Genomic DNA, 26,035 nt, shown 5'->3' on the forward strand with positions numbered 1-26,035 from the left:
GAACAAAGCTAGTAGAGGTGATGGAATTCCAGTTGAGCTATTTCATATCCTAAAAGACAGTGCTGTGAAAGTGCTGCATTCAATATGCCAGCAAGTTTGGAAAACTCAGCAGTGGCCACAGGACTGGAAAAGGTCAGTTTTCATTCCAATCCCAAAGAAAGCCAATGCCAAAGAATGTTCAAACCACCACACAATTGCACTCATCTCACACACTAGCAAAGCATTGCTCAAAATTCTCCAAATTAGGCTTCAACAGTACATGGAACCGTGAACTTCCAGATGTTCAAGCTGGATTTAGAAAAGGCAGAGGAACCAGAGATCAAATTGTCAACAACCATTGGATCATAACAAAAGCAAGAAAGTTCCAGAAAAACATCTACTTCTGCTTTATTGACTATATCAAAGCCTTTGACTGTGTAGATCACAACACACTGTGAAAAATTCTTCAAGAGATGGGAATCCCAGTCCACCTTACTTGTCTTCTGAGAAGTCTGCATGCAGGTCAAGAAACAACAGTTAGAACTGGACATGGAACAACACACTGGTTCCAAATTGGGAAAGGAGTACGTCAAGGCTGCATATTGTCACCCTGCTTATTAAACTTATTTTCAGAGTACATCATGCAAAATAACAGGCTGGATGAAGCACAAGCTGGAATCAAGATTGCTGGGAGATGTATCCATAACCTCAGATATACAGATGACACCACCCTTATGGCAGAAAGTGAAGAGGAGCTAACAAGCCGCTTGATGAAAGTGAAAGGGGAGAATGAAAAACTTGGCTTAAAACTCAACATTCAGAAAACTAAGATCATGACATCTGGTCCCATCACTTCATGGAAAATAGATGGGGAAACAATGGAAAGGGTTACAGACTTTATTTTCTTGGGCTCCAAAATCACTGCAGATGGTGACTGCAGCCATGAAATTAAAAGACATTTGCTCCTTGGAAGAAAAGTTATGACCAGCCTAGACAGCATATTGAAAAGCAGAGACATTACTTTGTCAACAAAGGTCCATCTAGTCAAAGTTATGGTTTTTCCAGTAGTCATGTGTGGATGTGAGAGTTGGACCATAAACAAAGGTGAACGCTGAAGAATTGATGCTTTTGAACTGTGGTGTTGGAGAAGACTCTTGAGAGTCCCTTGGACTGCAAGGAGACAAAACCAGTGAATCCTAAAGGAAATCAGTCCTGAATATTCATTGGAATATGAAGCTGAACCTCCAATACATTGGCCACCTGATGTGAAGAACTGACTCAATGGAAAAGACCCTGATGCTGGGAAAGATTAAAGGCAGGAGGAGAAGGGGACGACAGAGGATGAGATGGTTGGATGGCATTACCAACTCGATGGACATGAGTTTGAGCAAGCTCCAGGAGCTGGTGATGGACAGGGAAGCCAGGTGTGCTGCAGTCCGTGGGGTCGCAAAGAGTCGGACATGACAGAGACTGAACTCTAAAGTCAAAGGCTTTAGCATAATCAATGAAACAAAAGTGGATGTTTTTCTGGAACTCTCTTGCTTTTGCTATGATCCAAGGGATGTTGGCAATTTGATCTCTGGTTCCTCTGCCTTTTCTAAGTCCAGCTGGAACATCTGGAAGTTCTTGGTTCATGGACTGTTGAAGCCTAGCTTGGAGAATTTTTAGCAATGCTCTGCTAGCGTGTGAGATGAGTGCAATTGTGCGGTGGTTTGAGCATTCTTTGGCATTGGCTTTCTTTGGGATTGGAATGAAAACTGACCTCTTCCAGGCCTGTGCCCACTGCTGAGTTTTCCAAACTTGCTGGCATATTGAGTGCAGCACTTCCACAGCATCATCTTTTAGGATATGAAATAGCTTAGCTGGAATTCCATCACCTCCACTAGCTTTGTTTGTAGCAATGCTTCCTAAGGCTAATTGACTTTGCACTCCAGGGTATCTGGCTCTAGGTGAGTGATCACACCATCGTGGTTATCTGGGTCATGAAGATGTTCCATAGCTTTGCCTTTTTCAGAATGTCATGTAGTTGGAACCATACAGGATGTATCCTTTTCAGATTGGCTTCTTTCATCTACTTCTGCCTGTTCCTACGAGTGGTGACTCTCCGTGGTCACATCTCTATTAACGAAAGAAACAGAGGTTGGTTCGGTCATCTGTGTCCTTGACTGAGTTTACTAGAAAGTTCCCTGAACTGAGTGTCAGCCCCTGAGGGCTAGACCCTCATGAAGTGAATTTGGACAGACACCTCCATCACCTCCAGTTTCTGTTCTTCAGGTGCCCACCGTGATGGGCACAGTCATCTGACTCTGAAGGCCATTCTGCAGTCAATGTCTAGGCTTCCCCAGGCTGCTGCCCACACCCTGGGGCTGTAGGCTGGGGGCAGGGCTGAGTGAGATGGGGACACAGGCTGTGTGGTTTTTGAGGAGAGAGCTGGCTGCCTTTTCTGCAGCAGGTTGATGAGTTTTCAAGCAGCAGATCTGGCAGTTTCCAAGAGAGGTCCATGCTGAAGTGGCAACTCATAGGTTTACAGGTAGTCTGGGTGCGGCTGTATAGACAACATTAATTAAGTCATACCATCCCAGAAGGGGGTATAGCTCAGGGGTAGAGCATTTGACTGCAGATCAAGAGGTCCCCAGTTCAAATCTGGGTGCCCCCTACTTATTCTTAACTTTTCCCTTTTGGTGCAGCATTTCAACTTCATATTAGATGTCAATGTAAAGTTTTTTGTTTTTGTATTTTTTTAGAACCAGAAAATTGTGAAGCTTTACTATGGTAGTTGGCAGTTCTTAACTTTGAGTATAAATTAGAATCCCTGACGAGTCTATAAAAGTACCATTTCCCAGGCCCCACCCCAGACCAATTAAATCAGTGTATTTGAGGTGGAGTCCAGTTATGGTAAACTCTCCCCAGAGCTCCTACTCTGCAGCTAAGTTGAAACCACCTTTAGCATAGATTTCAGGACTTCTCAGAATGGTTCCCTTATCCCAGCTCTGTCTGTTACTGAGTCCAAGTGAATCCGAGAGACAAGGCATTGAGGCAAGGAATATTTTATTTGGAAAGCCAACTGACCGAGAAGATGGCAGACTAATGTCTCAGAGTAACCATCTTGTTGGGGTCTGGATGCCAAGTTCTTTTACAGCGTCAGAGGGACAGAAGCAATGAGGGACTAAAGTCAATTAAGGCAAAACAGAGAGGAAGAGGCAGTGGAGACGTAAAGTGAAAGGGTCTTCAGCCTTTCAGTCTTCAAAAACATCTCTGGGAATGGCCAGCCTTTGGAGGGGTGCATTAATCTCTTCTTTTTCTTGTAGGAATTCACACGGTGGTCAGGGTCAGATCATCACTCTAGGAGCTGGAAAAAGGCACTTTAGTTTACAGTCAGGCAGAGGGGCACGGTTCTCTGAGGCAGGCTATTATGTATGATTGCAGGTGGCGCTAGTGATAAAGACCCCACCTGCCAATGCAGGGGACAGAAAAGGTTCGATTCCTGGGTCGGGAAGATCCCCTGGAGGAGGTCATGGTAATCCACTCCAGTATTCTTACCTGGAGAATCCCACAGACAGAAGAGCCTGGTGAGCTACAGTTCATAGTGTCACAGAGTCGGGTGTGACTGAAGTGACCGAACACACACACACACAATAACAAAAGCAACCAAAAACGAGCCAAAGAAACAGTTTCCAACATGGACTCAGAATTGGCTTCTTCTCTGCAATATGTCTGCCCAGTATCTTGTGTTCTGGCTTTCCTCCATTCTGAAGGGTATTATTTGTCACTTGACCTTAAAGTCATCCTCCAGGAACAATTGCTGTTTCAGGATTTCTTGTTTTGCTTATTTTTCCCCTGTCTCAGTCCAGTTATTCTCTGCAGGACAAGGTGGAACTGATCTATTTCCAAGCCAAACCACCAGCACCTGTGGCTCTCAGGGAGTGAGCCCTCCCTGAGAGGGGCTCAGAGAGTATGCAAAGGATGAAAAATCCACACGTGAAAGTGTAAGTTTGGTTGTGTAATTATTAAAGACAATTTATGTCTCATTCAAGCTTTAAAAGTAAACTTCTACAGAAGGAACCAGTAAATTATATCAACTATCTCGAAACTAAAGAACTCCATGACTTTCTGGCTTGGAGAACAAACATTTCGGTTGATGATCTGAGAATTCACTGTAGGTTCAGAGCTTAGCATGTAATTCAGAAGTACAGTTCATGGGAATTTTATCATTTGAATTTATTATCCCCGACACTAACCATCTTTTATGACCTTTCTTACAACTACCTGAAATACATTTCATGATGTTTCAGGTTATATAAACAGCAGAAGTCTATATGGGCTAAAAATAGCCTCTCATAATAAAATTATTTGACTGCAAGAAAATCTTAATCTTTTTCTATTGAATGGCAGGAAAACACAATACAGAGAAATAGCCATTTAAGACAGAGCATGGCCAACTCTAGTTTTCCCTGAGACTGTCTAACTTGATAAGTTGGCAAATAGCTCTTTGTCTAACTTCCTGTGTTGTGACTATTCAGTTCCCTCCGAGTTGTCTTATCAACATATGCATGTGCACCTGTAAAAACAAAACTTGCTTAATTTTCAGGGCTGTGCTTTAGTTTCTATTTCATTAAAGCTCATTGATTTTGTTAACAAGAGACTTGCATTTTTAAATTAGTATTTTTTTCCTCGGGGAGGTGGCGATTGTTATTCCAGGTTCATAAGCACTTGGACTTTTGGCTTAGAATCTGGTTGGTGGTCCCTTTCCTGTGCTTGCCCTCCCTGGATGCCTCCTGATAGTGAAGGTTATCTCACTGATGGCAACCCTTGTATTGCCTCCTCTTTGCTCCTTTTGGTCCTGCAACCTGACCCATTACCCGGAAATCAGTCTGGAACCCCACTGACCGGGGTGATTCCTTCTTTCTTAACCCTTCCCATAATGTAATTGTCAGTGTGCTCAGAGGTGTCCGACTCTGCGGCCCCTTGGACTGTAGCCCATCAGGCTCTTTTGCCCACAGAATCTTCCAGGCAAGAATACTCGAGTGGATTGCCATTACCTCCTCCAGGGGATCTTCTTGACCCAGGGATTGAACCCAAGTCTCCTGAGTCTCCTGCATTGGCAGGCGGATTTTTTTTTTTTAACCACCAAGGCATTAGAGTTGGACAGGACTGAGCATGCAGGCTTTGCATGGGAGGCAGTTGCATCCGCCTGTCTCTTGCCCTTCAGGAGACTCCCTAGGGCCCACCCCACCCCCAGCTGTCTCCCTCTGGCTGGAGGAAGGCCTTGTCAGTTGTGTATATAATTTCATCCCTTAGCTGGGGCCTGGCCCTTCCTTGAATACCTTGCTCCAAGAATGAATATAAAAAACTTTCTCTGCCTTTAAAAACACTGTCATCCACATTTCGATTTACAGTAAGTCCCCTACATACAAATGAGTTCCGTTCAGAGAGTGTGTTCATAAATCCAATTTGTTCCTGAGTCCAGCTCAGTTAGCCTGGGTACCCAACTAACACAATCAACTATCTAGTACTACATTGCAATAGGCGTATAATACTTTTCACACATGTAATATGTACATAAAAAAAACAAAAAATAAAACATATTAATTTTATAGTACAGTACCTTGAAAAGTACAGTAGGGCACTACAACAGCTGGTATACCAGGGCTGGCATGCATGCTCTCATCTTTGAAAGTTCAAAACTTGAAGGTTCATATGTAGGGGACTTACTGTATTGCAAGGCTCAACTAGCTTCAGAGTTGAGCTTTCCTCTAATTATTCTCAGACACTTACATGGGGATGGACATAGGAGCTCTGTTTCCTGAACAAGGATCGGACCCGAACCTGAACCTGTGTCTCCTGCATTGGGAGTGTGGAGTCTTAACCACTGGACCACCAGGAAAGTCACCACAGTAGCTATTTAAAAAGCCCAAATGATATTACAGCATACATGCATTTGTCATGCAGTTTGGTTTTTATTCACTTAATGGTATTGTTAAGCATCTTCCAATGACACACTCTGGACCAATTTTATCTTTTCTTGTTGCATCATATTCCTATGACTGTACCATAATGTTTATAGCCAGTTTCCCTGTCAATGGATATTTAGGTGGTTTCCAGTTCACTGCTAATACAGAAAAAGGTTGCAGTGTGTCTCTGCCACTCGCTGTGCATTCATGAGTATTTCTGAAGGATGCACTCCTACAAGTGGCACTCTTCTAGAGTATCATTTTTCCTAAGAAACATTTTTTTTTAACAATGGCAACATGCTCAATATAGAAAAGTTGAAAGAGAAAACACACAAAAAGTTGAAATCACCTATCGTTCTTCTCAGACACACTTTTGTAACCGCCTTTTCACTTGATGAGCTCTCATAAAGATTATTCTATGTCTTTAAATAACTCTTGGGCATGGGCTGAACTTCTCTCAAGTGGGAGAAGACAACATCACCGTGTCACAGTTACATCGTCATCCCAGCATGCCTGACACACAGTAGATGTTCAGCGACTGTTAGTACCCAAGAGGATTATCTGGATGATTTGAAGTGTTTCCCAACCTGTAAAGGTCAACCAGGCTACCAGGAGGCCCCCAGCCAGATGCACATAGAAGTGATGGGTCCCTGGCAGCTAGGAGGCCAGGGTTCAAAAAAGCAGAGCTGACCAGGACATCTCAACCAGCAAGATGGAATACTGGTATGTCAACACAGTAAAAGGTGTTAATTATACCTCTCTACCAGGTCAGGGGGTATAGCTCAGGGGCAGAGCATTTGACTGCAGATCAAGAGGTCCCTGGTTCAAATCCAGGTGCCCCCTCCTTTTTCTAACTTTCAGCCCCAAAGTGGGTCTGACATTACCTGTCTGCACCCCCCTTCCCTAGATCAGGACACCTGGAGAAGAAAGACAAAGCCATTCGAAGCCTTTGATTCACAACTCCTGGGAGACTACAGACCTGATCTGAATTTAAAGGTGCTCCTTCAGGTGACTTGTATGAAAATGGAAGTGTACAAGGCACAGATCCCTGCCTCCTCCAGCTCTTCTGGCTGTGCCTCAGCTCCAGCCAGAGATTTCAACCTCCCACAGATCCTCACATTCTTCACAGAGGCGGCTGGTGTGTCTCCATCACACCCCACGTGGGTTACGACGCAGAAGTAGTTGAACTGACAGGAGCCTCTGTATTAGTAGCTTCCTGAGCCCCGCATGCTGGGCTGCAGGCCAGAGGTCCTGGACTGAGGGTCCATGTCCGCAGGTCCTAAAGCTCCCACTGGGTCTGCTCTGACTCACAGACCCAGACAGAGCAGGGCCTGGGGAAGAACAGGATCAGCCAGTCCTTCTCGGCTGTGGGATTAAAGCCAAGGAGTGAGGGGGTGGTGGAAGGGCTGGCCTGACCCTCCTTGCCTCTTTTCTCTCCCTCCTTTGTGCTGCATCATCAGTTCCGGCCAGGGAAAGTAAGCCGGAATCACAGTAAGAACAGGGAAGACGCAGCTGTCCTTAAAAGCTCATCTCTTTGTTCTGGCCAAATGGAGACCCCTGGCCTCTGTGATTGTATCCAGCACTCGTCAAGACACTGAGCTGCCCTATGTCTAGTGAGCCCAGGAGCCCTGCTCTATTGCACCCAGAAGGCATCTCTGCTTGCCATCCCCTTCTGCACCATCCTCTGCGCCCAGGCAGCCATCCCAGGGTCAAGCCATCAATAGAAGTCCATGGCTGTGTCATGTGGGGCCTCTGGACTAAACTAAGGCCACAGTGCTGGGCTGCCTGTCACACATGGGCCTGTGAGGTAGGAAAGCAGGATGTGCTTTCAAGGACATGAAGTCAAGGCTCCAGGTCAGACCTCCTGAATCAGAAGGGTTGGCCATGACATCAAAGGACTCCATTTAAAAAAAAAAAATTTTATTTATGGCTATGCTGGGTCTTTGTTGCTGCACGGGCTTTCTCTAGCTGTGGCGAGCGGGGGCTACTCTAGTTTTGGTGTGTGGGCTTCTCATTGCTGTGGCTTCTCTTGTTGCAGAGCATGGGCTCCAGGGCACGTGGGCTTCAGTAGTTGATGAACTGGGGCTTAGTTGCTCTGCAGCATGTGGAATCTTCCCAGACCAGGGAACCAGCCCGGGTCCCTTGCCATGGCACGTGGACTCTTAACCGCAGGACCACCAGGGCAGTCCTCTATATTTTTAAATATAAATTTTTGGCAAGATCATTTCTTCTGAATTTTTTAAAACATTTATTCGGCCGCACCAGATCATAGTTGTGGCATGTGGGATCTAGTTCCCAGACTGGACTTGAACTTGTCCCCCTGCCTTGGGAGCGCAGAGGCTTAGCTGCTGGATCAGCAGAAAAGTCCCCAAAGAGTCTATTTTTAACAAACTCTGGAGAAGACCCCCAAAGAAAGGGAGAATTGGGAATCACCAGTTTAGTTTTGTGTTCCATATTAGGCTCAAAAAGAGGCCATAATTAAGAGACGTGCCTGTGCACACACGCCTGATTAATAATAGGGTTGGGACCAGACCCACATGGCTGGTTCTCAGGCTCTTCATGCCCCCAGCACCCCAGGGCAGGGCACAACCTTGCCCACTGCCTTCACCTGCTGCCCATTCCTGTGGCCGAGCCCTGACGGGGTGGGGGGAGATAGACCTTCCCCAGAGATGACCTGAAAGGTTTCCGCTTGATATGCACGTGTGTGTGTGTGTTCAGTTTTTCAGTCGTGTCTGACTCTTTGCGACCCTGTGGGCTGTCGCCCGCCAGGCTCCTCCGTCCATGGGATTCTCCAGGCAAGAATACTGGAGTGGGCTGCCATGCCCTCCTCCAGGGCATCTTCCCGACCCAGGGATCGAACCCGTGTCTCTTACGTCTCCTGCATTGCAGGTGGATTCTTTACCACTGAGTCACCTGGGAAGCCCTCCACCCGCTGTCTGGTACTAAATGAAATAAGCTTGCAGGGGCTTGAAAATCCAACCCTCTTAATCTGCAGTCAGAGGCCCCTCCCCTGAGCCAGGAGCCCACTTCCCACCCTTTCCTATGTGACAACGTTTCATGATTGTGGTCTCCCAGGGAGGATCCTCCAGTCTCCCAGTCATTGTATTTTAAGCTTGTATTTTTCAATCTGTTACAATATTGTTTGTTTTATGTTTTGCTTTTTTGGCCTAGAGGTAGGTGGGATCTTCACTCCCCAATCAGGGATTGAACCTGCTCTCCCTGCATTGGAAGGCAAAGTCCCAACCATTGGACCACCAGGGAAGTCTCTCCCCACCCCAGTCATTTCTGTTTCTCCCTGGTTGGCTCCGTGGCCTGGCTGACACACCCTCTTCTCACCATAAGCTCTTGTTCCTCCAGGCTCCTCATCTGAGTGCTCAGAAGCTTCTGCTAAAATAAAGGAAGAACGTTCTCGTGATGGGTTGGCAAAGAATAAGACAAAAGTCCGCCTGAAGCCATGAGAAAGGGACTGACCAAGTGCAGTGGGGTTGGGTGTTGGAACCCACCTGGCTTTGTGACAAAGGAAGGGCTGTAACCAAATGGTCCTGACACCCCTTCTCGCTTCCTGTCCTCCTAGAGATTTCAAAGTTGGGGGAAAGAGCTGTTTCAGGGGATAAAAGCAGGCTCACTAGGGGGCACCCGGATTTGAACCGGGGACCTCTTGATCTGCAGTCAAATGCTCTACCCCTGAGCTATACCCCCTCCCTGGGGGGACTAGGGTTTATTGCTGTGAATCAGTGTGCTCCCCACCCTCACCAGCACACTGTCATTCCTGTTCATCTCTAGTCTGTTCCTGGGCACCTGGCAGACAGACCTCACTGCAAACTGACCCTTCTCTGGCCATGAGCTCAGCTCTCCTGTGCTCGTGGGACCTGGACCCTCCTCTGCCCTGACCTCAAGCCCCCCTCTCTCAGAACTCACCTGGGGCCTCCACACTGTGCCCTCTAGAAGCATGGATGCACTTTGGGTTTCCATGGCCATCTCCTCCTCTGCAGTGTTTCCCTTCATCGGTGGCCACGTCCAGGGCCTTGGCAGAGTCTGCAGAGACTTGGTGGACATCAGGGCAGATATTTGGCTACGAAACCTGCAGCCTCCCTGAGAGGCCCAAATGCAGCTCCAGCTTTCCACAGGAGGCCCCAAACCAGCAGGTTGGCCCGGCTGAAGAGCTGACCCCTCTGGGGTCCTGGAGACAGGTCTCTCCTTGCCAAGCCCTGCTCTGCAGCAGGACAGACCACCCACCACCGAAGGACAGTCTCCAGCGATGTCACTGACTGATCCTTCTTAGCAGCTAAAACATTGGATGGCTGCCACCCAGGGGGCCATGGAGGACCGTGGCAAAGGTGTGTTAGGAACGGGACTCATTATTTTTGTAACACAGCTAAGTTCTGGGAGGTAAAAAGAAGAAGGGGGTGGTGGGAAGAAAGAAAATATTCCTTCTTGCAGCCATCTCGGATTCCAGGCAGAAGGCACTACTTGTAAAGCCACGGCTTGTGATTGGTACTGAGACTCCCTCCATCCTGCGCTGTATCTATTCTGACCCCTTCAGGACCCCGCCTCCTGCACGACCTCCTCCTGGGCTCCACCAGACAGACCTAGGCTTCAGCTTACATCTAATGCTGTTCTTCCTTCCTCTGGTCCTTGGCTTTGATGGGATCCTTCACGGGAGGCTATTAGCTTTGATTGTGGTGGTTCAACAGGGCGAGGTATAGGATGTCGTCATTCCTGGGATACGCTGATGTTCCCCCAGATATTAGACCTCCTGAAATTTCACAGAAACAATAGACACCAATAATCTGGAAGATACATGGGTATTTGTCTTTCTCTAGTAAAGCGTTTCCAGGTAAACGGCTGAAGGGCACTTTGGGGAAATCCAGGAGTAAGTTCACATCCCACGGTTGGATATTTTGGAAGAATCCTTTACTCAAGTTTATTCAGATTTCCCTTTCAAGGGATGCCGGGCCTCGGAACTGATTCAGATCTAGGAACCTAGTGAGAAGTCAGGAATCTCCTTGTGCTACAAGTCGCGGAGGATGGGGGTGGGCTTCCCATCGTCAGCCCCAAGGACGTCAGGACTCGTCAAGCACAGCCACGCTCTGTGTGGCACAGATCAGAGCGTAACCTCCAACTTGCATCTGGAGGTGAAGAGTCACACTTCTTGAACTCTAACATCCTAGAATCCTCCCGTCCCCACTGAAATCAGAGAATCCCTCTCCCCTGTAAACTCTCCAGCGAGCATCCCTGTCTATAGAGAATAACTACTAAAATGCATTTCAAAGACGCAGATGCTCCACACACCCATGCATCTTCTAATAAGACTTTAGCAAAGAGAATCATTGTGTGAATGGGCAGGTCACACACGATAAATAAGTAATTCTTCTGATCTGAGAGCCTGGGATATCTTTCCATTTTTTGAATCATCTTCAGTTTCTTTTGTCAGTGTTTTATAGCACACGGCTTTCACCTCCTCACTCAGATTTACTCCTAGGTGTTTTTTAAAATGCGATTTTTAATGGGATTTTTTTCTCTTTCTGATATTTCATTGTTAGTGTAAAGAGATGCAATAATTTCTGTATGTTAATCTTGTATCCTGCTACTTTGCTGAATTTATTATCAGTTTTAGTAGCCTTTGTGTAGAGTCTTTAGGGTTTTCTGTATAGAGTATCACGTCATCTGCATATAATAATAATTTTACTTCTTCCCATAATCTGTATTTTGATTAAGGATTTCACAGTAAGTTTTGAAAGGCTTTATTCAGACTATATGTGAACTTGGTATATGTTAATAAAATGGAATGATTTCTAATCTGCTAAAAAATGATAAGGAAGTCAGTGGAAATAGTACAATTCTAAATCCAAATGCACCCAATAACATAGTATCAAAACATATAAAACAAAATGGACAGAAATAAAAAGGAGAAATAAACAAAGCCTCAATCATAGGATTGAGGAGACTTTACCTTTCTCAATAACTTATAGAACAGGTAAATAATATGGCAATAGGGTGTGGAGAATCAATAACAGAGCTGACAAACATGACCTAATTGATCTACACATATTATTTTCACAAAGATCAGGATACAAGTTAGAAGGGAAGATGTCGTGACAAGTAAAGGGGACACAAATGGATCCTGAGGTGGCCTGCAGGATCCTCAGGGGATCCTCCTGCAGGGGATCTTCCTGCAGGGGATTGGATTCCTCCTGCAGGGGATCTTCCTAGGTGTTTTTTAAAATGCGATTTTTAATGGGATTTTTTTCTCTTTCTGATATTTCATTGTTAGTGTAAAGAGATGCAATAATTTCTGTATGTTAATCGAACTCGCATCTCCGGTGTCTCCTGCATTGTAGGCAGATTCCTTACTGCTCAGCCACCAGGGAAGGGGGTGGCTAGCAATGTTTCATTTTTCCCTAGGCAGTGAATACATGGGTATCTATAAGTATTTATTAAACACTGTATTAAATAGTACATATAACTTTTCTATATGTATATTTCACAATTAAAATCTATTTGCTGGTACTTTCAGACTCTGATGTTGACAGTACATATCTACATGTCTTTTCTGGACAAAAATTTCACAATATAATGGCTTAAACATGCATAAGCATAAATTCCATGTCTAAGAATTTATGATAAAGCAAAGTAAGATGAAAAACAGAGACACATCTTCAACAGGACCCTTCGCAGAGCTGTCTATAGGAGTGGAAATAGAGACTGCACAGATAACCAACAAAGAAGGGCTGGCTAAATAAATGGTAGCAGCAGCCATATAGAATACTATGCAGCTACTATGAAAGGTGTCCTGAAAGGTATTTTTTTTATTGGCATGAAAAAGTAATCAAGACTTCTATTGTTAAAAATCATCATAAAACAAGAAGAGTTAACTGTTGTAAGAAAATTATACACATATTATAAACATGTATTATCTCTGAAATGACTCATTTGCTTTTTTCCAGACAATTCAGTCTTGCTTTTTAAAAAAGCAATGGTTTCAACTGTCAGTGTCACTTAAGAAATGCTTTTATCTGAAAAGAAACTGACTTGAATAAGGATTGAAATGGGTCAGCGGAGGCAGGTCCTGGCTGCCCAGATTTCACCTTTCTTCCTGATCGTGTTGCACAGAAGATGCAGCATCCAGGCTGCTGTCTCATTGCGCAGTGACACCCAATTCAGGATTTCTGACCTCATTTTGGTGACTCCAGTGGTGTTATAATTTGAGAGAGTTTTTGCATTTCTGCAGAACCAGTTAGGTTTTTCTTACAAAGCTTCTGACCCTCACCCACCACTGCTTGGATCTTCCAGTTGCCAGAAAGTAAGAAGAGTGTGAAGACAGTTGTATAGATTTTTCAGCGAAATTCTTTTCCTAATTTAAGAGAGTAATTTATTGGAAACACATCACAAAATTGCTACGACAATGTGAAAGGCAGGACCAAGTCAAACTCCAAGATTCTGAAGTCAGCTTCAAAGACGGCAGTAGCAGTCTCACCATGAGGCTGGAGCAGTCAGGGAAATGCATTTGCAGAATCCAGAACCAGCCAGTCTGGGTGCTATGTCTCTTGCCCAAGGCTCAGATTCCTTCTAAGGAGGGATCATTTGCATAACCCAGTTAGTATCAAGGCATGCCCACTTCTTAGTTATAGAAGGTCTGAGATTCCAGTCTTATCAGACTTGATCCAAGTAGAAACCGGAATGTTATTAGGACGGGGAAATGGAGGTTGAGAAGTCAGAGTACTCCCCTCATCCACAACGTTAGTTATTATTGAGATATCTGCATCAAGAAATGTGAAGAAGCAGTCGCTGTGTCTGCAGCATAGGAATAGTTGCTGTCGCAACTGGACATCTGAGTGATACAGGAATTGGGAAATCAGAGCTTTCCAAGTCTGCACTTTTTGCTTCTGCCAAATATCCCTTTGAACTCAGTACCAAGGCTCTTGCTCTTACTGTTGTGGTTTAGTTGCTAAGTCGTGTCTGATTCTGTCATTGGATTTCCCAGGCAAGAATACTGGGGTGGGTTGCCATTTTCTACTCCAGGGGATCTTCCCGACCCAGGGATAGAACCCACATCTCTTACATTGCAGGCAGATTCTTTACCACTGAGTCACCTGGGAAGCCCTTCTCTTATTACAAAACTCAATTTCTTATTAGATGTTACTGGATGAGAAACAAAGTCTAAGCTACCACAGACATTCAAATGGGAGATGTCAAAGTTGTGTGTGTGTGTGAGTTAAATCTTTTTTTAAAAAAGCTGTGGGGATTACTATGAATATGAAAACATGTACACAGATGTAGAACTTGGCAACTAGTAACCACTGGTTCTACACAACTACTCAGGGAGATCATTTGTGTCTAAGTATTTTAACACCCTTGGCACCACTACCCGAGGAACAGAAAACACTCCCAATAAAAGCTAAGGTGAGGGCAGGATGCAGCAACTTGTGTCTCAAGTGTGAGGCGTTGTCCCGAGAGTCTCTGAAACTTTGCGGGAGTGGCCGGAAGCGGAAATTGATACCAGAAACGGGGAAAACAACGAAGCCAGCTAGGATTGTAATTTGGCAACTGTGCCTTCATTTTTCAGCAGTCTCTGTCATTCAGCAGCACAAGCAGAGTTTTTCAGTGCAGCCACTGGGAAGACTGACCATCTCCATCTGAGTCAGAGAAGAGAATGTAGACATTTGAGCTTTCCATCATCTGTCTTCGAGCTTCCCAAAGCCTTCGGACTCGGCCCTTCATACCATCCTCAGAACAACAGCTTTAAATACCATCTTTAAAAGTTTGGTCCAAGAAGAGGTGATACTCAAAACCTTCAGTCGCAACTACTGAGCAATCAGAATGGACGCCAGTTATAAATAGCCATTAAATGCTTTCCGGATGAATAACCAGCCTTGAATCCAGATGGTCAGTTGCATCTGTGTGATTACTCAGCTACTTTACCACTGAAAGCCTTGGGCTCCCAGTTACTTGGCCCTGAAGAATCAAAGGATTTCCACTTTCTTCAATCCCAATTAGGACAGAAAACCAGTCCTACATCTGCCCTATTTTTCTTTAAAGTCTTTTGTCTGCAACCCACTCCAGTTGTTGTATTACTCTAGGCACTGCTGCTGCTAAGTCACTCCAGTCGTGTCCGACTCTGTGTGACCCCATAGATGGAAGCCCACCAGGCTCCCACCTCCCTGGGATTCTCCAGGCAAGAACACTGGAGTGGGTTGCCATTTCCTTCTAGGCACAGTGTTACAGAAAAAGAAATCGGTTAAGACAAGCATTGTCTGATGCTGAAGAGTTCATGGCACCGAAGGAAGGCTGGAGACATGGGTTCATGAACGAGGGATGGTCTAAGGGAAGGAACCCAGCCAGCTTGCTGGGCAAGTCACACTGGTTAGGGCGCTCCTGGACGGTGCTCAGGTTCTGCCAACCCTGGGATGTGTGTCGCTCAGTCTACGGATATCATGTGAGTCAGAGATGCCAGGAGGACAGAGGGAGGAAACAGCCTTTGATTTTGACTTCTGCAGCTGCCAGCAGAGCCATTTCTTTCACCAGGGTTCACGCTCACACAATAGGGAATCCGCAAAACATGGAAAAGGGTTGAAAGGCTGGGATAGAATGGAAAAGGAAGCAACGCATCTGCCTATAAACAAGGATCCTCTGAGTCATCAATCAGATGTTTTACTCAGACACAACCAGTGGCGCCTCTAAGCCTGTTTCAATTCTGAACTTTAACAAAGGGAGCTGAGTTCCTACTTATGGGCAGTTACCCGACCTGGCAATGCTGCTGCTGCTGCTAAGTCACTTCAGTCGTGTCCGACTCTGTGCTACCCCATAGACGGCAGCCCACCAGGTGCCCCCGTCCCTGGGATTCTCCAGGCAAGAACACTGGAGTGGGTTGCCATTTCCTTCTCCAGTGCACGAGAGTGAAAAGTGAAAGTGAAGTCGCTCAGTCGTGTCCGACTCTTTGAGACCCCATGGACTGTAGCCTTCCAGGCTCCTCCATCCATGGGATTTTCCAGGCAACAGTACTGAAGTGGGGTGCCATTTCCTTTTCCCCACCTGGCAATATTGTGCCACTATAACCTGTCACTCTACCATGCCTGTGCCCTCCTCACCTGTCCCACATTCTCCCACCTCTATACACCTGGCCGTGGTCTATGCCTACAGCCCTGCACGCTGTCTTCCCTCAGTCCTGGGCTGAAGGCACCAGCTGGACCCTTGAGGTTTGCCACCAGAGGTTGTTTAGCATCATACAGGGTTGTAAGTTCCAAAGGGCGTCCGCGGTGCTCAGCGGGAATCTCACTGCAATGCAGGAGCCACAGGAGACCTGGGTTTGATTCCTGGGTCAGGAAGATCCCCTGGAGGAGGGCATGAACCCACTCCAGTATTCTTGCCTGGAGAATCCCAGGGACAGAAGAGTCTGGCGGGCTACACATAGGGTCACAAAGAGTTGGGCACGACTGAATGACTTAGCATGCATACACAAGTTCCAAAATAATTTTCTAGCCACTTAGAATCACTGGACTTTGGGGTCAAGGTTAGCAGGGGTGTGTGTCCTTCCTCAAAACAAAGCTCACATGCCCCTCATTAGTTCTACTAAGTCAGGATTTCTGGGGCTAATCTGTATTTCAAAAATTTTTAATTTTATTTTTTATTAGAGTTTTTGTACAATATGATATGTTACAGGTGTACAGTGTAGTGATTCATAATTTTTAAAGTCATACTCCATTTACAGTTATTATAAAATATTGGTTATATTACCTGTGTTGTACAATATCTCTTTGTAGCTTATTTTATAACTGAATAGTTTGTACCTCTTAATCCCCTACCCTATATTGCCCCTTCCTCCTGCTAGTCTGTATTTTTAATAATGTCCCTAAGTAATTCTGGTGCAGTCAAGCTGGGTAACCTGTGATTCAGTGTGTCCTCCATAATGTAAATTTTAAAGAAGTGGAACTCATTAAGAAATGAAACACACACAGATCATTAAAGACAGAACTATGAGGAGCCTGGTGGGCTACAGTCCACGGGGTCACAAATAGTCCGACATGACTGAAGTGACTACACACAGACACCACGATCTGTGTCAGAAAACAGAAGGGACCTGAGAAAGCTGACAAGGACCATGGAAGGTGACGGTGGTGACAAATGCTAAATAGGGTCCTTTATCTCTATCTGGTAATAAAGCAAGCTACCAGCAGGGGGCACCCGGATTTGAACCGTGGACCTCTTGATCTGCAGTCAAATGCTCTACCCCTGAGCTATACCCCCTTGCCTAAATGAAGGTTCTCCTTAGCTTATTTCACCCGTGTCGCCACACCAAACAGTTCCATAGTGTGCCGTAAATTTTGTTCATTCCCAATCAGACTGTGGACATTGGTGGACCCACCACAAACTGAGTAGAGACTGACTTGTGTCCATGAGTTCATCTTTTCTTCTGTTCCCCAGAGACCCCACACTTGTCTAATAGACACTTTCCCACCCTCTAGCCACAAACTGAATTTCTTCAAAAACTGAAGGCTCATCCTCTCCCCTCACTCGGAAGCTGGTGAGCACTATGGCCGGGGAGAGAAGACTGTGAGAACCATAGTTGTATCAGTCAGCGAGGCCCACGGTAATGCTTCAGAACAAATAATCCCAGGATTCTGATTCATGCAAGAGTAAGCATTTGTTTTCATGTTCATAGGGCAGCAGCACAGAAGGCAAACAATAATGGATCTCAGCTGGACTTTACCTGGTGGCCCCGCTTCAAGCTGTGGGTCCATATGTGCTCGGCTTCTGTGAACTGGGCTCAGGTTTGCTCCCTGTCTGTTCATTCCAGAGTACCGGTTGGAGGAGTAGCAGCTAGCAGGGGAAGCTTTCTCTTGGAAATGGCAAAAATGCAGAAAGTCAAGTCCGACGACGCAAGCAGATCAGAAGCCTCTGCCTGTATCACATGTGCTAACATCCTATCAGTCAAAACAAGTCACAAGACCAAGCCCTGAATCAAGTGCGGGGAAACATACCTCCTTCTAATGGGAAGATCTGAAAAGTCTTGTGGTGAAGGGCACAAGACAGAATAAGTGAACAAGACACGGGAAAAGTTTAATCTACCATGGTCTGCCCTCTCGGTCATAATTATTTACAGCTCCACCACACGCAAAATATACTCAGCTTTATCCAAGTCCTCAAAGCCCCATTCAATCAGACAAAGTTCAGGATCTACATGAGGTCCAGGTGAGGAACCTGGAGACCTATGACAAGTTACCCACCCCTCACACAGCCCGAGTCCAGTGACAGGACACTGTAGACTTACAGTAGTGGACCACTTGCAGTAGACTTACTGCGATAAACACATTCACAGACTGGACAAGATAGGAAGCAGATACGAGTATGCAGAAGAAACCACCATGTGCCCTTCTACCTTTGGGTACAGCCAGAGCCTCCTTTGAGATACCGATTTCAGTACTGGCCAGTCTTATTCACAATAATGTTGCATAACAAGCCACCCCCAACCAGTAACACACAACAATAAGCATTTATTGTTGTATCCATGGGTTTGTAAGAATCAGCTAGTCTAGGCTGGGCTGGGCTGGGTGAGTGGGCTTCAAGCTCTGGGCCATCTGGCCTTGGCACCTCTCAGTGAACTGGGCTCAGGGTTGGGTCTTGTGTGCTCATTCAGGGGCCTGGCTGAAGGAGAGAAGCTTACAAGGTAAGCCTGGCTCAGGGTAAGGGCAGAAGTGCCAGAGGGCAAACCCAACCGTGCAAGTAGATCTCGGGGTGCTGCTTGCATCATATCTACCCACATCCTGTTGGCCAAAACAAGTCACATGGTGTGCCAGTTATCAAGACTCTCAGCTCCAAATTCACCCTTCCATACCTGCTGTGGGATAACGGACTGGGTTCTTTAAGTGTTTCTCCTTTAAGTGAGCACAATATTAACAGCTGTCAGTAGAAGGTGCAGGAGGAACACTGCAGGAGAAAGCAGTCCTCTGTCTAGTTCCTGCTGCAGGTATTTGCCCCTGGCCCTCCTGCTGCAAGTTGGGCAGTGTTGTGGGTGTGTAAGGACACCTGGTGATGCTCAGCCCCAGGTACATACCCAGAGGACAAATCATTTGGTGATCTTGCAGCCCCAGCTGGGCGGGTGACCACTCCTGTACCTGCCAGCCACGCCCCCCACCATACACCTGCCTGCCAGCCTCGACCTGCCTCTGCCCAGAAGTCTGCTTTCACACCCTCCCAGAGTGGACACTGCACACTTCAGGCCTCAGAGCTCCACAAGGCTTACCTGTGTCCCCCAAGGATGCTTCCTGCTTGCCTGGAAACCATGAGCCGGTCTGGTTGGGGCAACGTGGTAAGCGGGCTGCAACCCCACCTTCCTCGATGAGGTCTGAATCCTAGCTTTGGTGAAGGGTTCCCCTTCCACATCCACCGTTGACTGGGCCCTTCACCCCAGGGATACCTTTAGGGTTTTCTTTGTACCTTTATGGGGCTTCCCTGGCGGCTCAGACGGTAAAGTGTCTGCCTGCAATGTGGGAGAGTCAGGTTTGATCCCTGGGTCAGGAAGAGCCCCTGGAGAAGGAAATGGCACCCCCTCCGGGAAAATCCCATGGTCAGACACAACTGAGCAACTTCACTTTCTTTCACTTTTGCACCTTTGCAGTTATTCCCCCTTCATAGCACAATCGTTCTTTAGCACAATCATCCTTCATTTTAAACGTCCCTGTTTAAATTGCTGTGTAGTTTCTGTCTTCTGATTGGCCTAGACAGATACCTGCAGAAGAGCCCAGAGCAAAGGGATGCAGAGCACACTGGCTTCTGCAGCAAAGACAGGTCACAAAACAACAGGAGTAGAAAGGACAGAGGTGAATTACAGCCAATCGGTCAGTCTACCTCACTTCACTCTGACACAGGAGACAAGACACTTGAAAGACAACAAGCTCTGGTGAAGAGCGGTGGCGGGGTTATGACAAATGTGTTGTCAGGGAAGCCACCTGTAGCAATAAAGCAAACCACCAGGGGGCACCCGGATTTGAACCGGGGACCTCTTGATCTGCAGTCAAATGCTCTACCCCTGAGCTATACCCCCTTGCTCCATGGTGGCTTCTCGATACCTTACTTCAAGTGTGTTACCACACCCAAGCATTCCATAGCTACTATAAATTCTATTCATTCCTCACTGCCTCTGAAACTGGCGAAGCCACCACAAACTGACTGGAGGCCATTCTCAGGCCATGAGTTCACCTTTGCAGCCCCCAAGGCCCCACCCTTGTCTAAGAGGTGCCTTTCCATTCTAGTTGGCATCAGCGGTTCTGGCGGCGGGGAGGGAGGCACCCTGTTTGAGAACTAGGGCTTTGAGGGTTGAAACCCCGCCCCCTCCGCATTCTTCCTCCCCTCCCTCCTCCCCCAGCTCCTCTGACCCGTCCCCTGCTCTGCGGCGGCCTCCTTGCCTCAGCCTCCTTCCTTCCCTGACCCTCCATCACACACGCTGCTCTCCCGGCCTGGTCCCCACCTGAGGCAGTGTCCAAGGGACTGAACCCAGGGGAGACTTGCGGAGAGGTGGCACCAAGATCCTTTGGGGAGCACCATCGGGGAAGCTAAGACCAGGCACTCAGTTCAGTTCAGTTCAGTTCAGTTGCTCAGTCGTGTCCGACTGTTTGTGACCCCAAGGACTGCAGCACACCCGGCTTCCCTGTCCATCACTGACTCCCAGAGGTTGCTCAAACTCATCCATCGAGTCAGTGATGCCATCCAACCATCTCATCTTCTGTCGTCCCCTTCTCCTCCCGCCTTCAATCTTTCCCAGCATCAGGGTCTTTTCCATTGAGTCAGTTCTTCACATCAGGTGGCCAAAGTACCAGAGCCTCAGCTTCTGCATCAGTCCTCCCAGTGAATATTCAGGACTGATTTCCTTTACGATTGACTGGTTGGATCTCCTTACAATCCAAAGGACTCTCAAGCGTCTTCTCCAACTCCACAGTTCAAAAGCATCGATTCTTCAGTGCTCAGCCTTCTTCATCGTCCAGCTCTCACATCCATACATGACTACTGGAAAAACCATATCTTTGACTAGATGGACCTTTGTTGGCAAAGTAATGTCTTTGCTTTTTAAATATGCTGTCTAGGTTAGTCATAGCTTTTCTTTCAAGAAGCAAGCGTCTTTCAATTTCATGACCAGACGTAAAGGCTGTTATTTGGGGGCCCACAGGCTGGGACCAAGGGGCCCTGCTATATGGTCAGAGCTCTTTCCTTCTGGCCTGTGGTGGGAGATCCTGGGTCCTGTGTGTGCCTGTCCCCTTGCAGACCTCCAGACAACCCATATCAGGTCCAAACAGAGGAATATTATTCAGTGATGAAAAGTAAATAGCTATCAAGCTACAGAAAGACATGGACTTTCACATTGCTAAGTGAAAGAGGCCAGTTTGAAAAGGCCGTATAGTGTATATTTCCGACTACATAACATTCTGGAAAAGGCAAAACTGTGAAGAGAGCAAACAAATCAGTGGTTGCCTGGGATTTGGGGTGCAGGAGTGGGATGAGTAGGTATAGCAGGGGAATTTTTAGGGCAGTGAAACTATTCTGAAGGATATTGTAATTGTGAGTACATAACATTATGCATTTGTCAAAACCCACAAAACCACACAATACTAAGCATGAACCTTAATGTTAACCATGGACATTGGTTAATATTAATGCATCAACATTAATTTGCTACTTTTAATAAAGTTCACATTAATCAAATCCCTTACCATTATAAAATGGAAGTGACAAATAGATTCAAGGAATTAGATCTGATAGAAAAAGTACCTGAAAAACTATGGACGGAGGTTCGTGACGTTGTACAGGAGACTGTGATCAAAACCCTCCCCAAGGAAAAGAAATGCAAAAAGGCAAAATGGTAGTCTGAGGCGGCCTTACCAATATCTGAGAAAAGAAGAGAAGTGAAAGGCTAAGGAGAAAAGGAAAGATATATCCATCTAATGCAGAGTTCCAAAGAATAGCAAGGAGAGATAAGAAAGCCTTCTTAAGTGATCACTGCAAAGAAATAGAGGAAAACAGTAGAATGGGAAAGACTAGAGATCTCTTCAAGAAAATTAGAGCTACCAAGGGGACATTTCATGCAAAGATGGGCACAATAAAGGACAGAAATGGTATGGACCTAACAGAAGAAGAAGATATTAAGAAGAGGTGGCAGGAATACAGAAGAGCTATACGAAATGATCTTCATGACCCAGATGACACAACAGTATGATCACTCACCTAGAGCCAGACATCCTGGAGTGGGAAGTCAAGTGGGTCTTAGAAAGCATCACTAGAAACAAAGCTAGAGTACGTGATGGAATTCCAGCTGAGCTATTTCAAATCCTAAAAGATGATGCTGTGAAAGTGCTGCACTCAATATGCCAGCAAATCGGAAAACTCAGCAGTGGCCACAGGACTTTTCATTCCAATCCCAAAAAAGGTAATGCCAAAGAATATTCAAACTACTGCACAATCGCACTCCTTTCACATGTTAGCAAAGTGATGCTCAAAATTGTCCAAGCCAGGCTTCCATAGCATATGAACCAAGAACTTCCAGATGTTCAAGCTGGATTTAGAAAAGGCAGAGGAACCAGAAATCAAATTGCCAACATCTGCTGGATCATAGAAAAGAGAATTCCAGAAAAACATCTACCTCTGCTTCATTGACTACGCTAAAGCATTTAATTGTGTGGATCTCAACAAACTGTAGAAAATTCTTAAGGAGATGGGAATACCAGACTACCTTACCTGTCTCCTGAGAAACCTGTATGCAGGTCAAAAAGCAACAGTTAGAACCACACATGGAACAATGGACGGGTTCCAAATTGCGAAAGGAGTATGTCAAGGCTGTATACTGTCACCCTACTTATTTGACTTCTATGCAGAGTACATCATGTGAAATGCAGGCTGGATGAGGTACAAGCTGGAATCAAGATTGCCGGGAGAAATATCAATAACCTCGGATACACAGATGACACCTCCCTTATGGCATAAAGTGAAGAGGAACTAAAGAGCCTCTTGATGAGGGTGAAAGAGAAGAGGAAAGAAGCCGGCTTAAAACTCAACTTTCAAAAAACTAAGATCTTGGCATCCAGTCCCATCACTTCATGGAAAATAGATGGGGAAACAATGGAAACAGTGACAGCCTTTATTTTCTTGGGCTCCAAAATCACTGTAGTTGGTGACTGCAGCCATGAAATTAAAAGACGCTTACTCCTTGGAAGAAAAGTTATGACCAACCTAGATAGCATATTTAAAAGCAGACACATTACCTTGCTGACAAAGGTCTGTCTAGTCAAGGCTATGGTTTTTCCAGTAGTCATGTATGGATGTGAAAGCTGGACTGTGAAGAAAGCTGATCGCCGAAGAATTGATGCTTTTGAACTGTGGTGTTGGAGAAGACTCTTGAGAGTCCCTTGAATTGCAAGATCAAACCAGTCAATTCTAAAGGAAATGAGTCCCAAACATTCATTGGAAGGACTAATGGTGAAGCTGAAACTCCAATACTTTGGCCACCTGATGTGAAGAGCCGACTCATTGGAAAAGGCCCTGATGCTGGGAAAGATTGAGGGCAGGAGGAGAAGGGGACGACAGAGGATGAGATGGTTGGATGGCATCACCGACTCAATGGACATGAGTTTGAGCAAGCTCCAGGAGATGGTGATAGACAGGGAAGCCTGGCGTGCTGCAGTCTATGGGATTGCAAAGAGTCAGGCATGACTGAACGACTGGACAACAACACTAATATAAAATTTAATAATGGGGCATCTGGGAGGGGGCAGCTGAGGTGAGGGGATGGAGGGGAGCTCTCTGTGCTTACTGCTCAGTTTTTCTGTAAAATTAAAACTACTCTGAAAAATAAAGTCTATTAATTTTTTAAAGTGAGAGCAGTACTTGGATTATGAATCAGAGACCTCGTGATCTGTGTTTAAATGATCTGTGAGCCATTATTACCTAAAAAGCATCTTTCCACCCATAATGCTATCTTGAACTGTAGCACAGCCAGTCACCCAGGTATCTGTGGCTTCCAGAACCTGGGGGTCTGCTCCATGGCAGAAGCACGACTTTCCCACTAGGTCTGCCCTCTCCCTCCTTGTTCCTGGCGCTGCCGAGGGCACTGGCTTTGATAATCATATACGCGGGCCAAGTCGCTTCAGTCGTGTTTCACTCTTTGCAGCCCCATGGACTGTAGCCCCCAGGCCACTCTGTCCATGAGATTCTCCAAGCAAGAATACTGGAGTGGGTTGCCATGCCTCCCTCCAGGGGATCTTTCCGTCCCAGGGATTGAACCTGCATCTCTTAGTCTCCTGCATTGGCAGGCAGGTTCTTTTATCACTTGCGCCACCTGGGAAGGCCATGTTCACGCAAAATATCCTTGAGAACCATCCAGTATCAGTTCAGTTCAGTTCAGTCGCTCAGTCGTGACCGACTCTTTGCGACCCCATGAATCACAGCACGCCAGGCCTCCCTGTCCATCACCAACTCCTGGAGTTCACTCAAACTCATGGCCATCGAGTCGGTGATGCCATCCAGCCATTTCATTCTCTGTCGTCCCCATCTCCTCCCACCCCCAATCCCTCCCAGCATCAGAGTCTTTTCCAGTGAGTCAACTCGTCACATGAGGTGGCCAAAGTATTGGAGTTTCAGCTTTAGCATCAGTCCTTCCAATGAACACCCAGGATCAAGCTCCTTCAGAATGGACTGCTTGGATCTCCTTGCAGTCCAAGGGACTCTCAAGAGTCTTCTCCAGCACCACAGTTCAAAAGCATCAATTCTTCGGCGATCAGCTTTCTTCACAGTCCAACTCTCACATCCATACATGACCACTGGAAAAACCATAGCCTTGACTAGATGGACCTTTGTTGGCAAAGTAATGTCTCTGCTCTTTAATATACTATATAGGTTGGTCATAACTTTCCTTCCAAGGAGCAAGCGTCTTTTAATTTCATGGCTGCAATCAGCATCTGCAGTGATTTTGGAGCCCCCAAAAATAAAGTCTGACACTGTTTCCACTTTTCCCCATCTATTTCCCATGAAGTGATGGGACCAGATGCCATGATCTTAGTTTTCTGAATGTTGAGCTTCAAGCCAACCTTTTCACTCTCCTCTTTCACTTTCATCAAGAGGCTTTTGAGTTCCTCTTCACTTTCTGCTATAAGGGTGGTGTCATCTGCATATCTGAGGTTATTGATATTTCTCCCAGCAATCTTGATTCCAGCTTGAGCTTCTTCCAGCCCAGCATTCCTCATGATGTACTCTGCATATAAGTTAAATAAACAGGGTGACAATATACAACCTTGACGTACTCCTTTTCCTATTTGGAACCAGTCTGTTGTTCCATGTCCAGTTCTAACTGTAGCTTCCTGACATGTATACAGGTTTCTCAAGAGGCAGGTCAGGTGGTCTGGTATTCCCATCTCTTTCAGAATATTCCACAGTTTATTGTGATCCACACAGTCAAAGGCTTTGGCATAGTCAATGAAGCAGAAATAGAGGTTTTTCTGGAACTCTCTTGCTTTCTCCATGATCCAGCAGATGTTGGCAATTTGATCTCTGGTGCCTCTGCCTTTTCTAAAACCTACTTGAACATCTGGAAGTTCACGGTTCACATATTGCTGAAGCCTGGCTTGGAGAATTTTGAGCATGACTTTACTAGCGTGTGAGATGAGTGCAACTGTGCGGTAGTTTGAGCATTCTTTGGCATTGCCTTTCTTTGGGATTGGGATGAAAACTAACCTTTTCCAGTCCTGTGGCCACTGCTGAGTTTTCCAAATTTGCTATCATCTCTCCCCACATGTGTCTGATCAGATAGTGCTGGTCGGGTAGGAAGAGCAGAGAATGTGTTGTTTTCCAAATAAAAGTATTCGGATTCTTCCCCGGAGTCTGTGGGGCACAGCTGCTAATTCAGTTGGCTCCTTGGAAAGAGAAATAGTAATTGGAAGAGCTGACCAAACACACACAGCTCTCTTAGGGTCAAGACAAAGCTCTAACGCTGGATGAGGAAAACTTCCAACCATTTCCTGAGTCAGAAGAGGACCTTTCCTACCTTTCCTCTCCTCTCCTCACTCCTTCCATGTTCTGTTTGCTAAGCCCCCCTAGAGGAAAGTAGCCTAATTTAAAAAGCCTCCCAA

The 26,035-nt window shown here is 46.1% G+C and overlaps 5 non-coding genes across 5 annotated transcripts; 2 read left to right on the top strand and 3 right to left on the bottom strand.

Annotated features, from left to right (window-relative positions):
• Window positions 1–2,563: 2,563 nt before the first annotated feature.
• On the top strand, window positions 2,564–2,635 carry TRNAC-GCA (transfer RNA cysteine (anticodon GCA)). The gene has a single exon. It is a non-coding gene; the product is annotated as a tRNA-Cys (tRNA).
• A 4,066-nt stretch (window positions 2,636–6,701) lies between these two features.
• TRNAC-GCA (transfer RNA cysteine (anticodon GCA)) lies at window positions 6,702–6,773 on the top strand. Its single transcript has one exon. It is a non-coding gene; the product is annotated as a tRNA-Cys (tRNA).
• Window positions 6,774–9,557: 2,784 nt separating this feature from the next.
• Window positions 9,558–9,629, bottom strand: TRNAC-GCA (transfer RNA cysteine (anticodon GCA)). Its single transcript has one exon. It is a non-coding gene; the product is annotated as a tRNA-Cys (tRNA).
• Window positions 9,630–17,102: 7,473 nt separating this feature from the next.
• Window positions 17,103–17,174, bottom strand: TRNAC-GCA (transfer RNA cysteine (anticodon GCA)). Its single transcript has one exon. It is a non-coding gene; the product is annotated as a tRNA-Cys (tRNA).
• Window positions 17,175–19,899: 2,725 nt separating this feature from the next.
• TRNAC-GCA (transfer RNA cysteine (anticodon GCA)) lies at window positions 19,900–19,971 on the bottom strand. Its single transcript has one exon. It is a non-coding gene; the product is annotated as a tRNA-Cys (tRNA).
• Window positions 19,972–26,035: the final 6,064 nt, after the last annotated feature.

Source organism: Moschus berezovskii, chromosome 3 (assembly GCF_049115385.1).
Source record: "Moschus berezovskii isolate FMDL1 chromosome 3, NW_MosBer_1.0, whole genome shotgun sequence".
In the NCBI taxonomy this organism is placed as follows: domain Eukaryota; kingdom Metazoa; phylum Chordata; class Mammalia; order Artiodactyla; family Moschidae; genus Moschus; species Moschus berezovskii.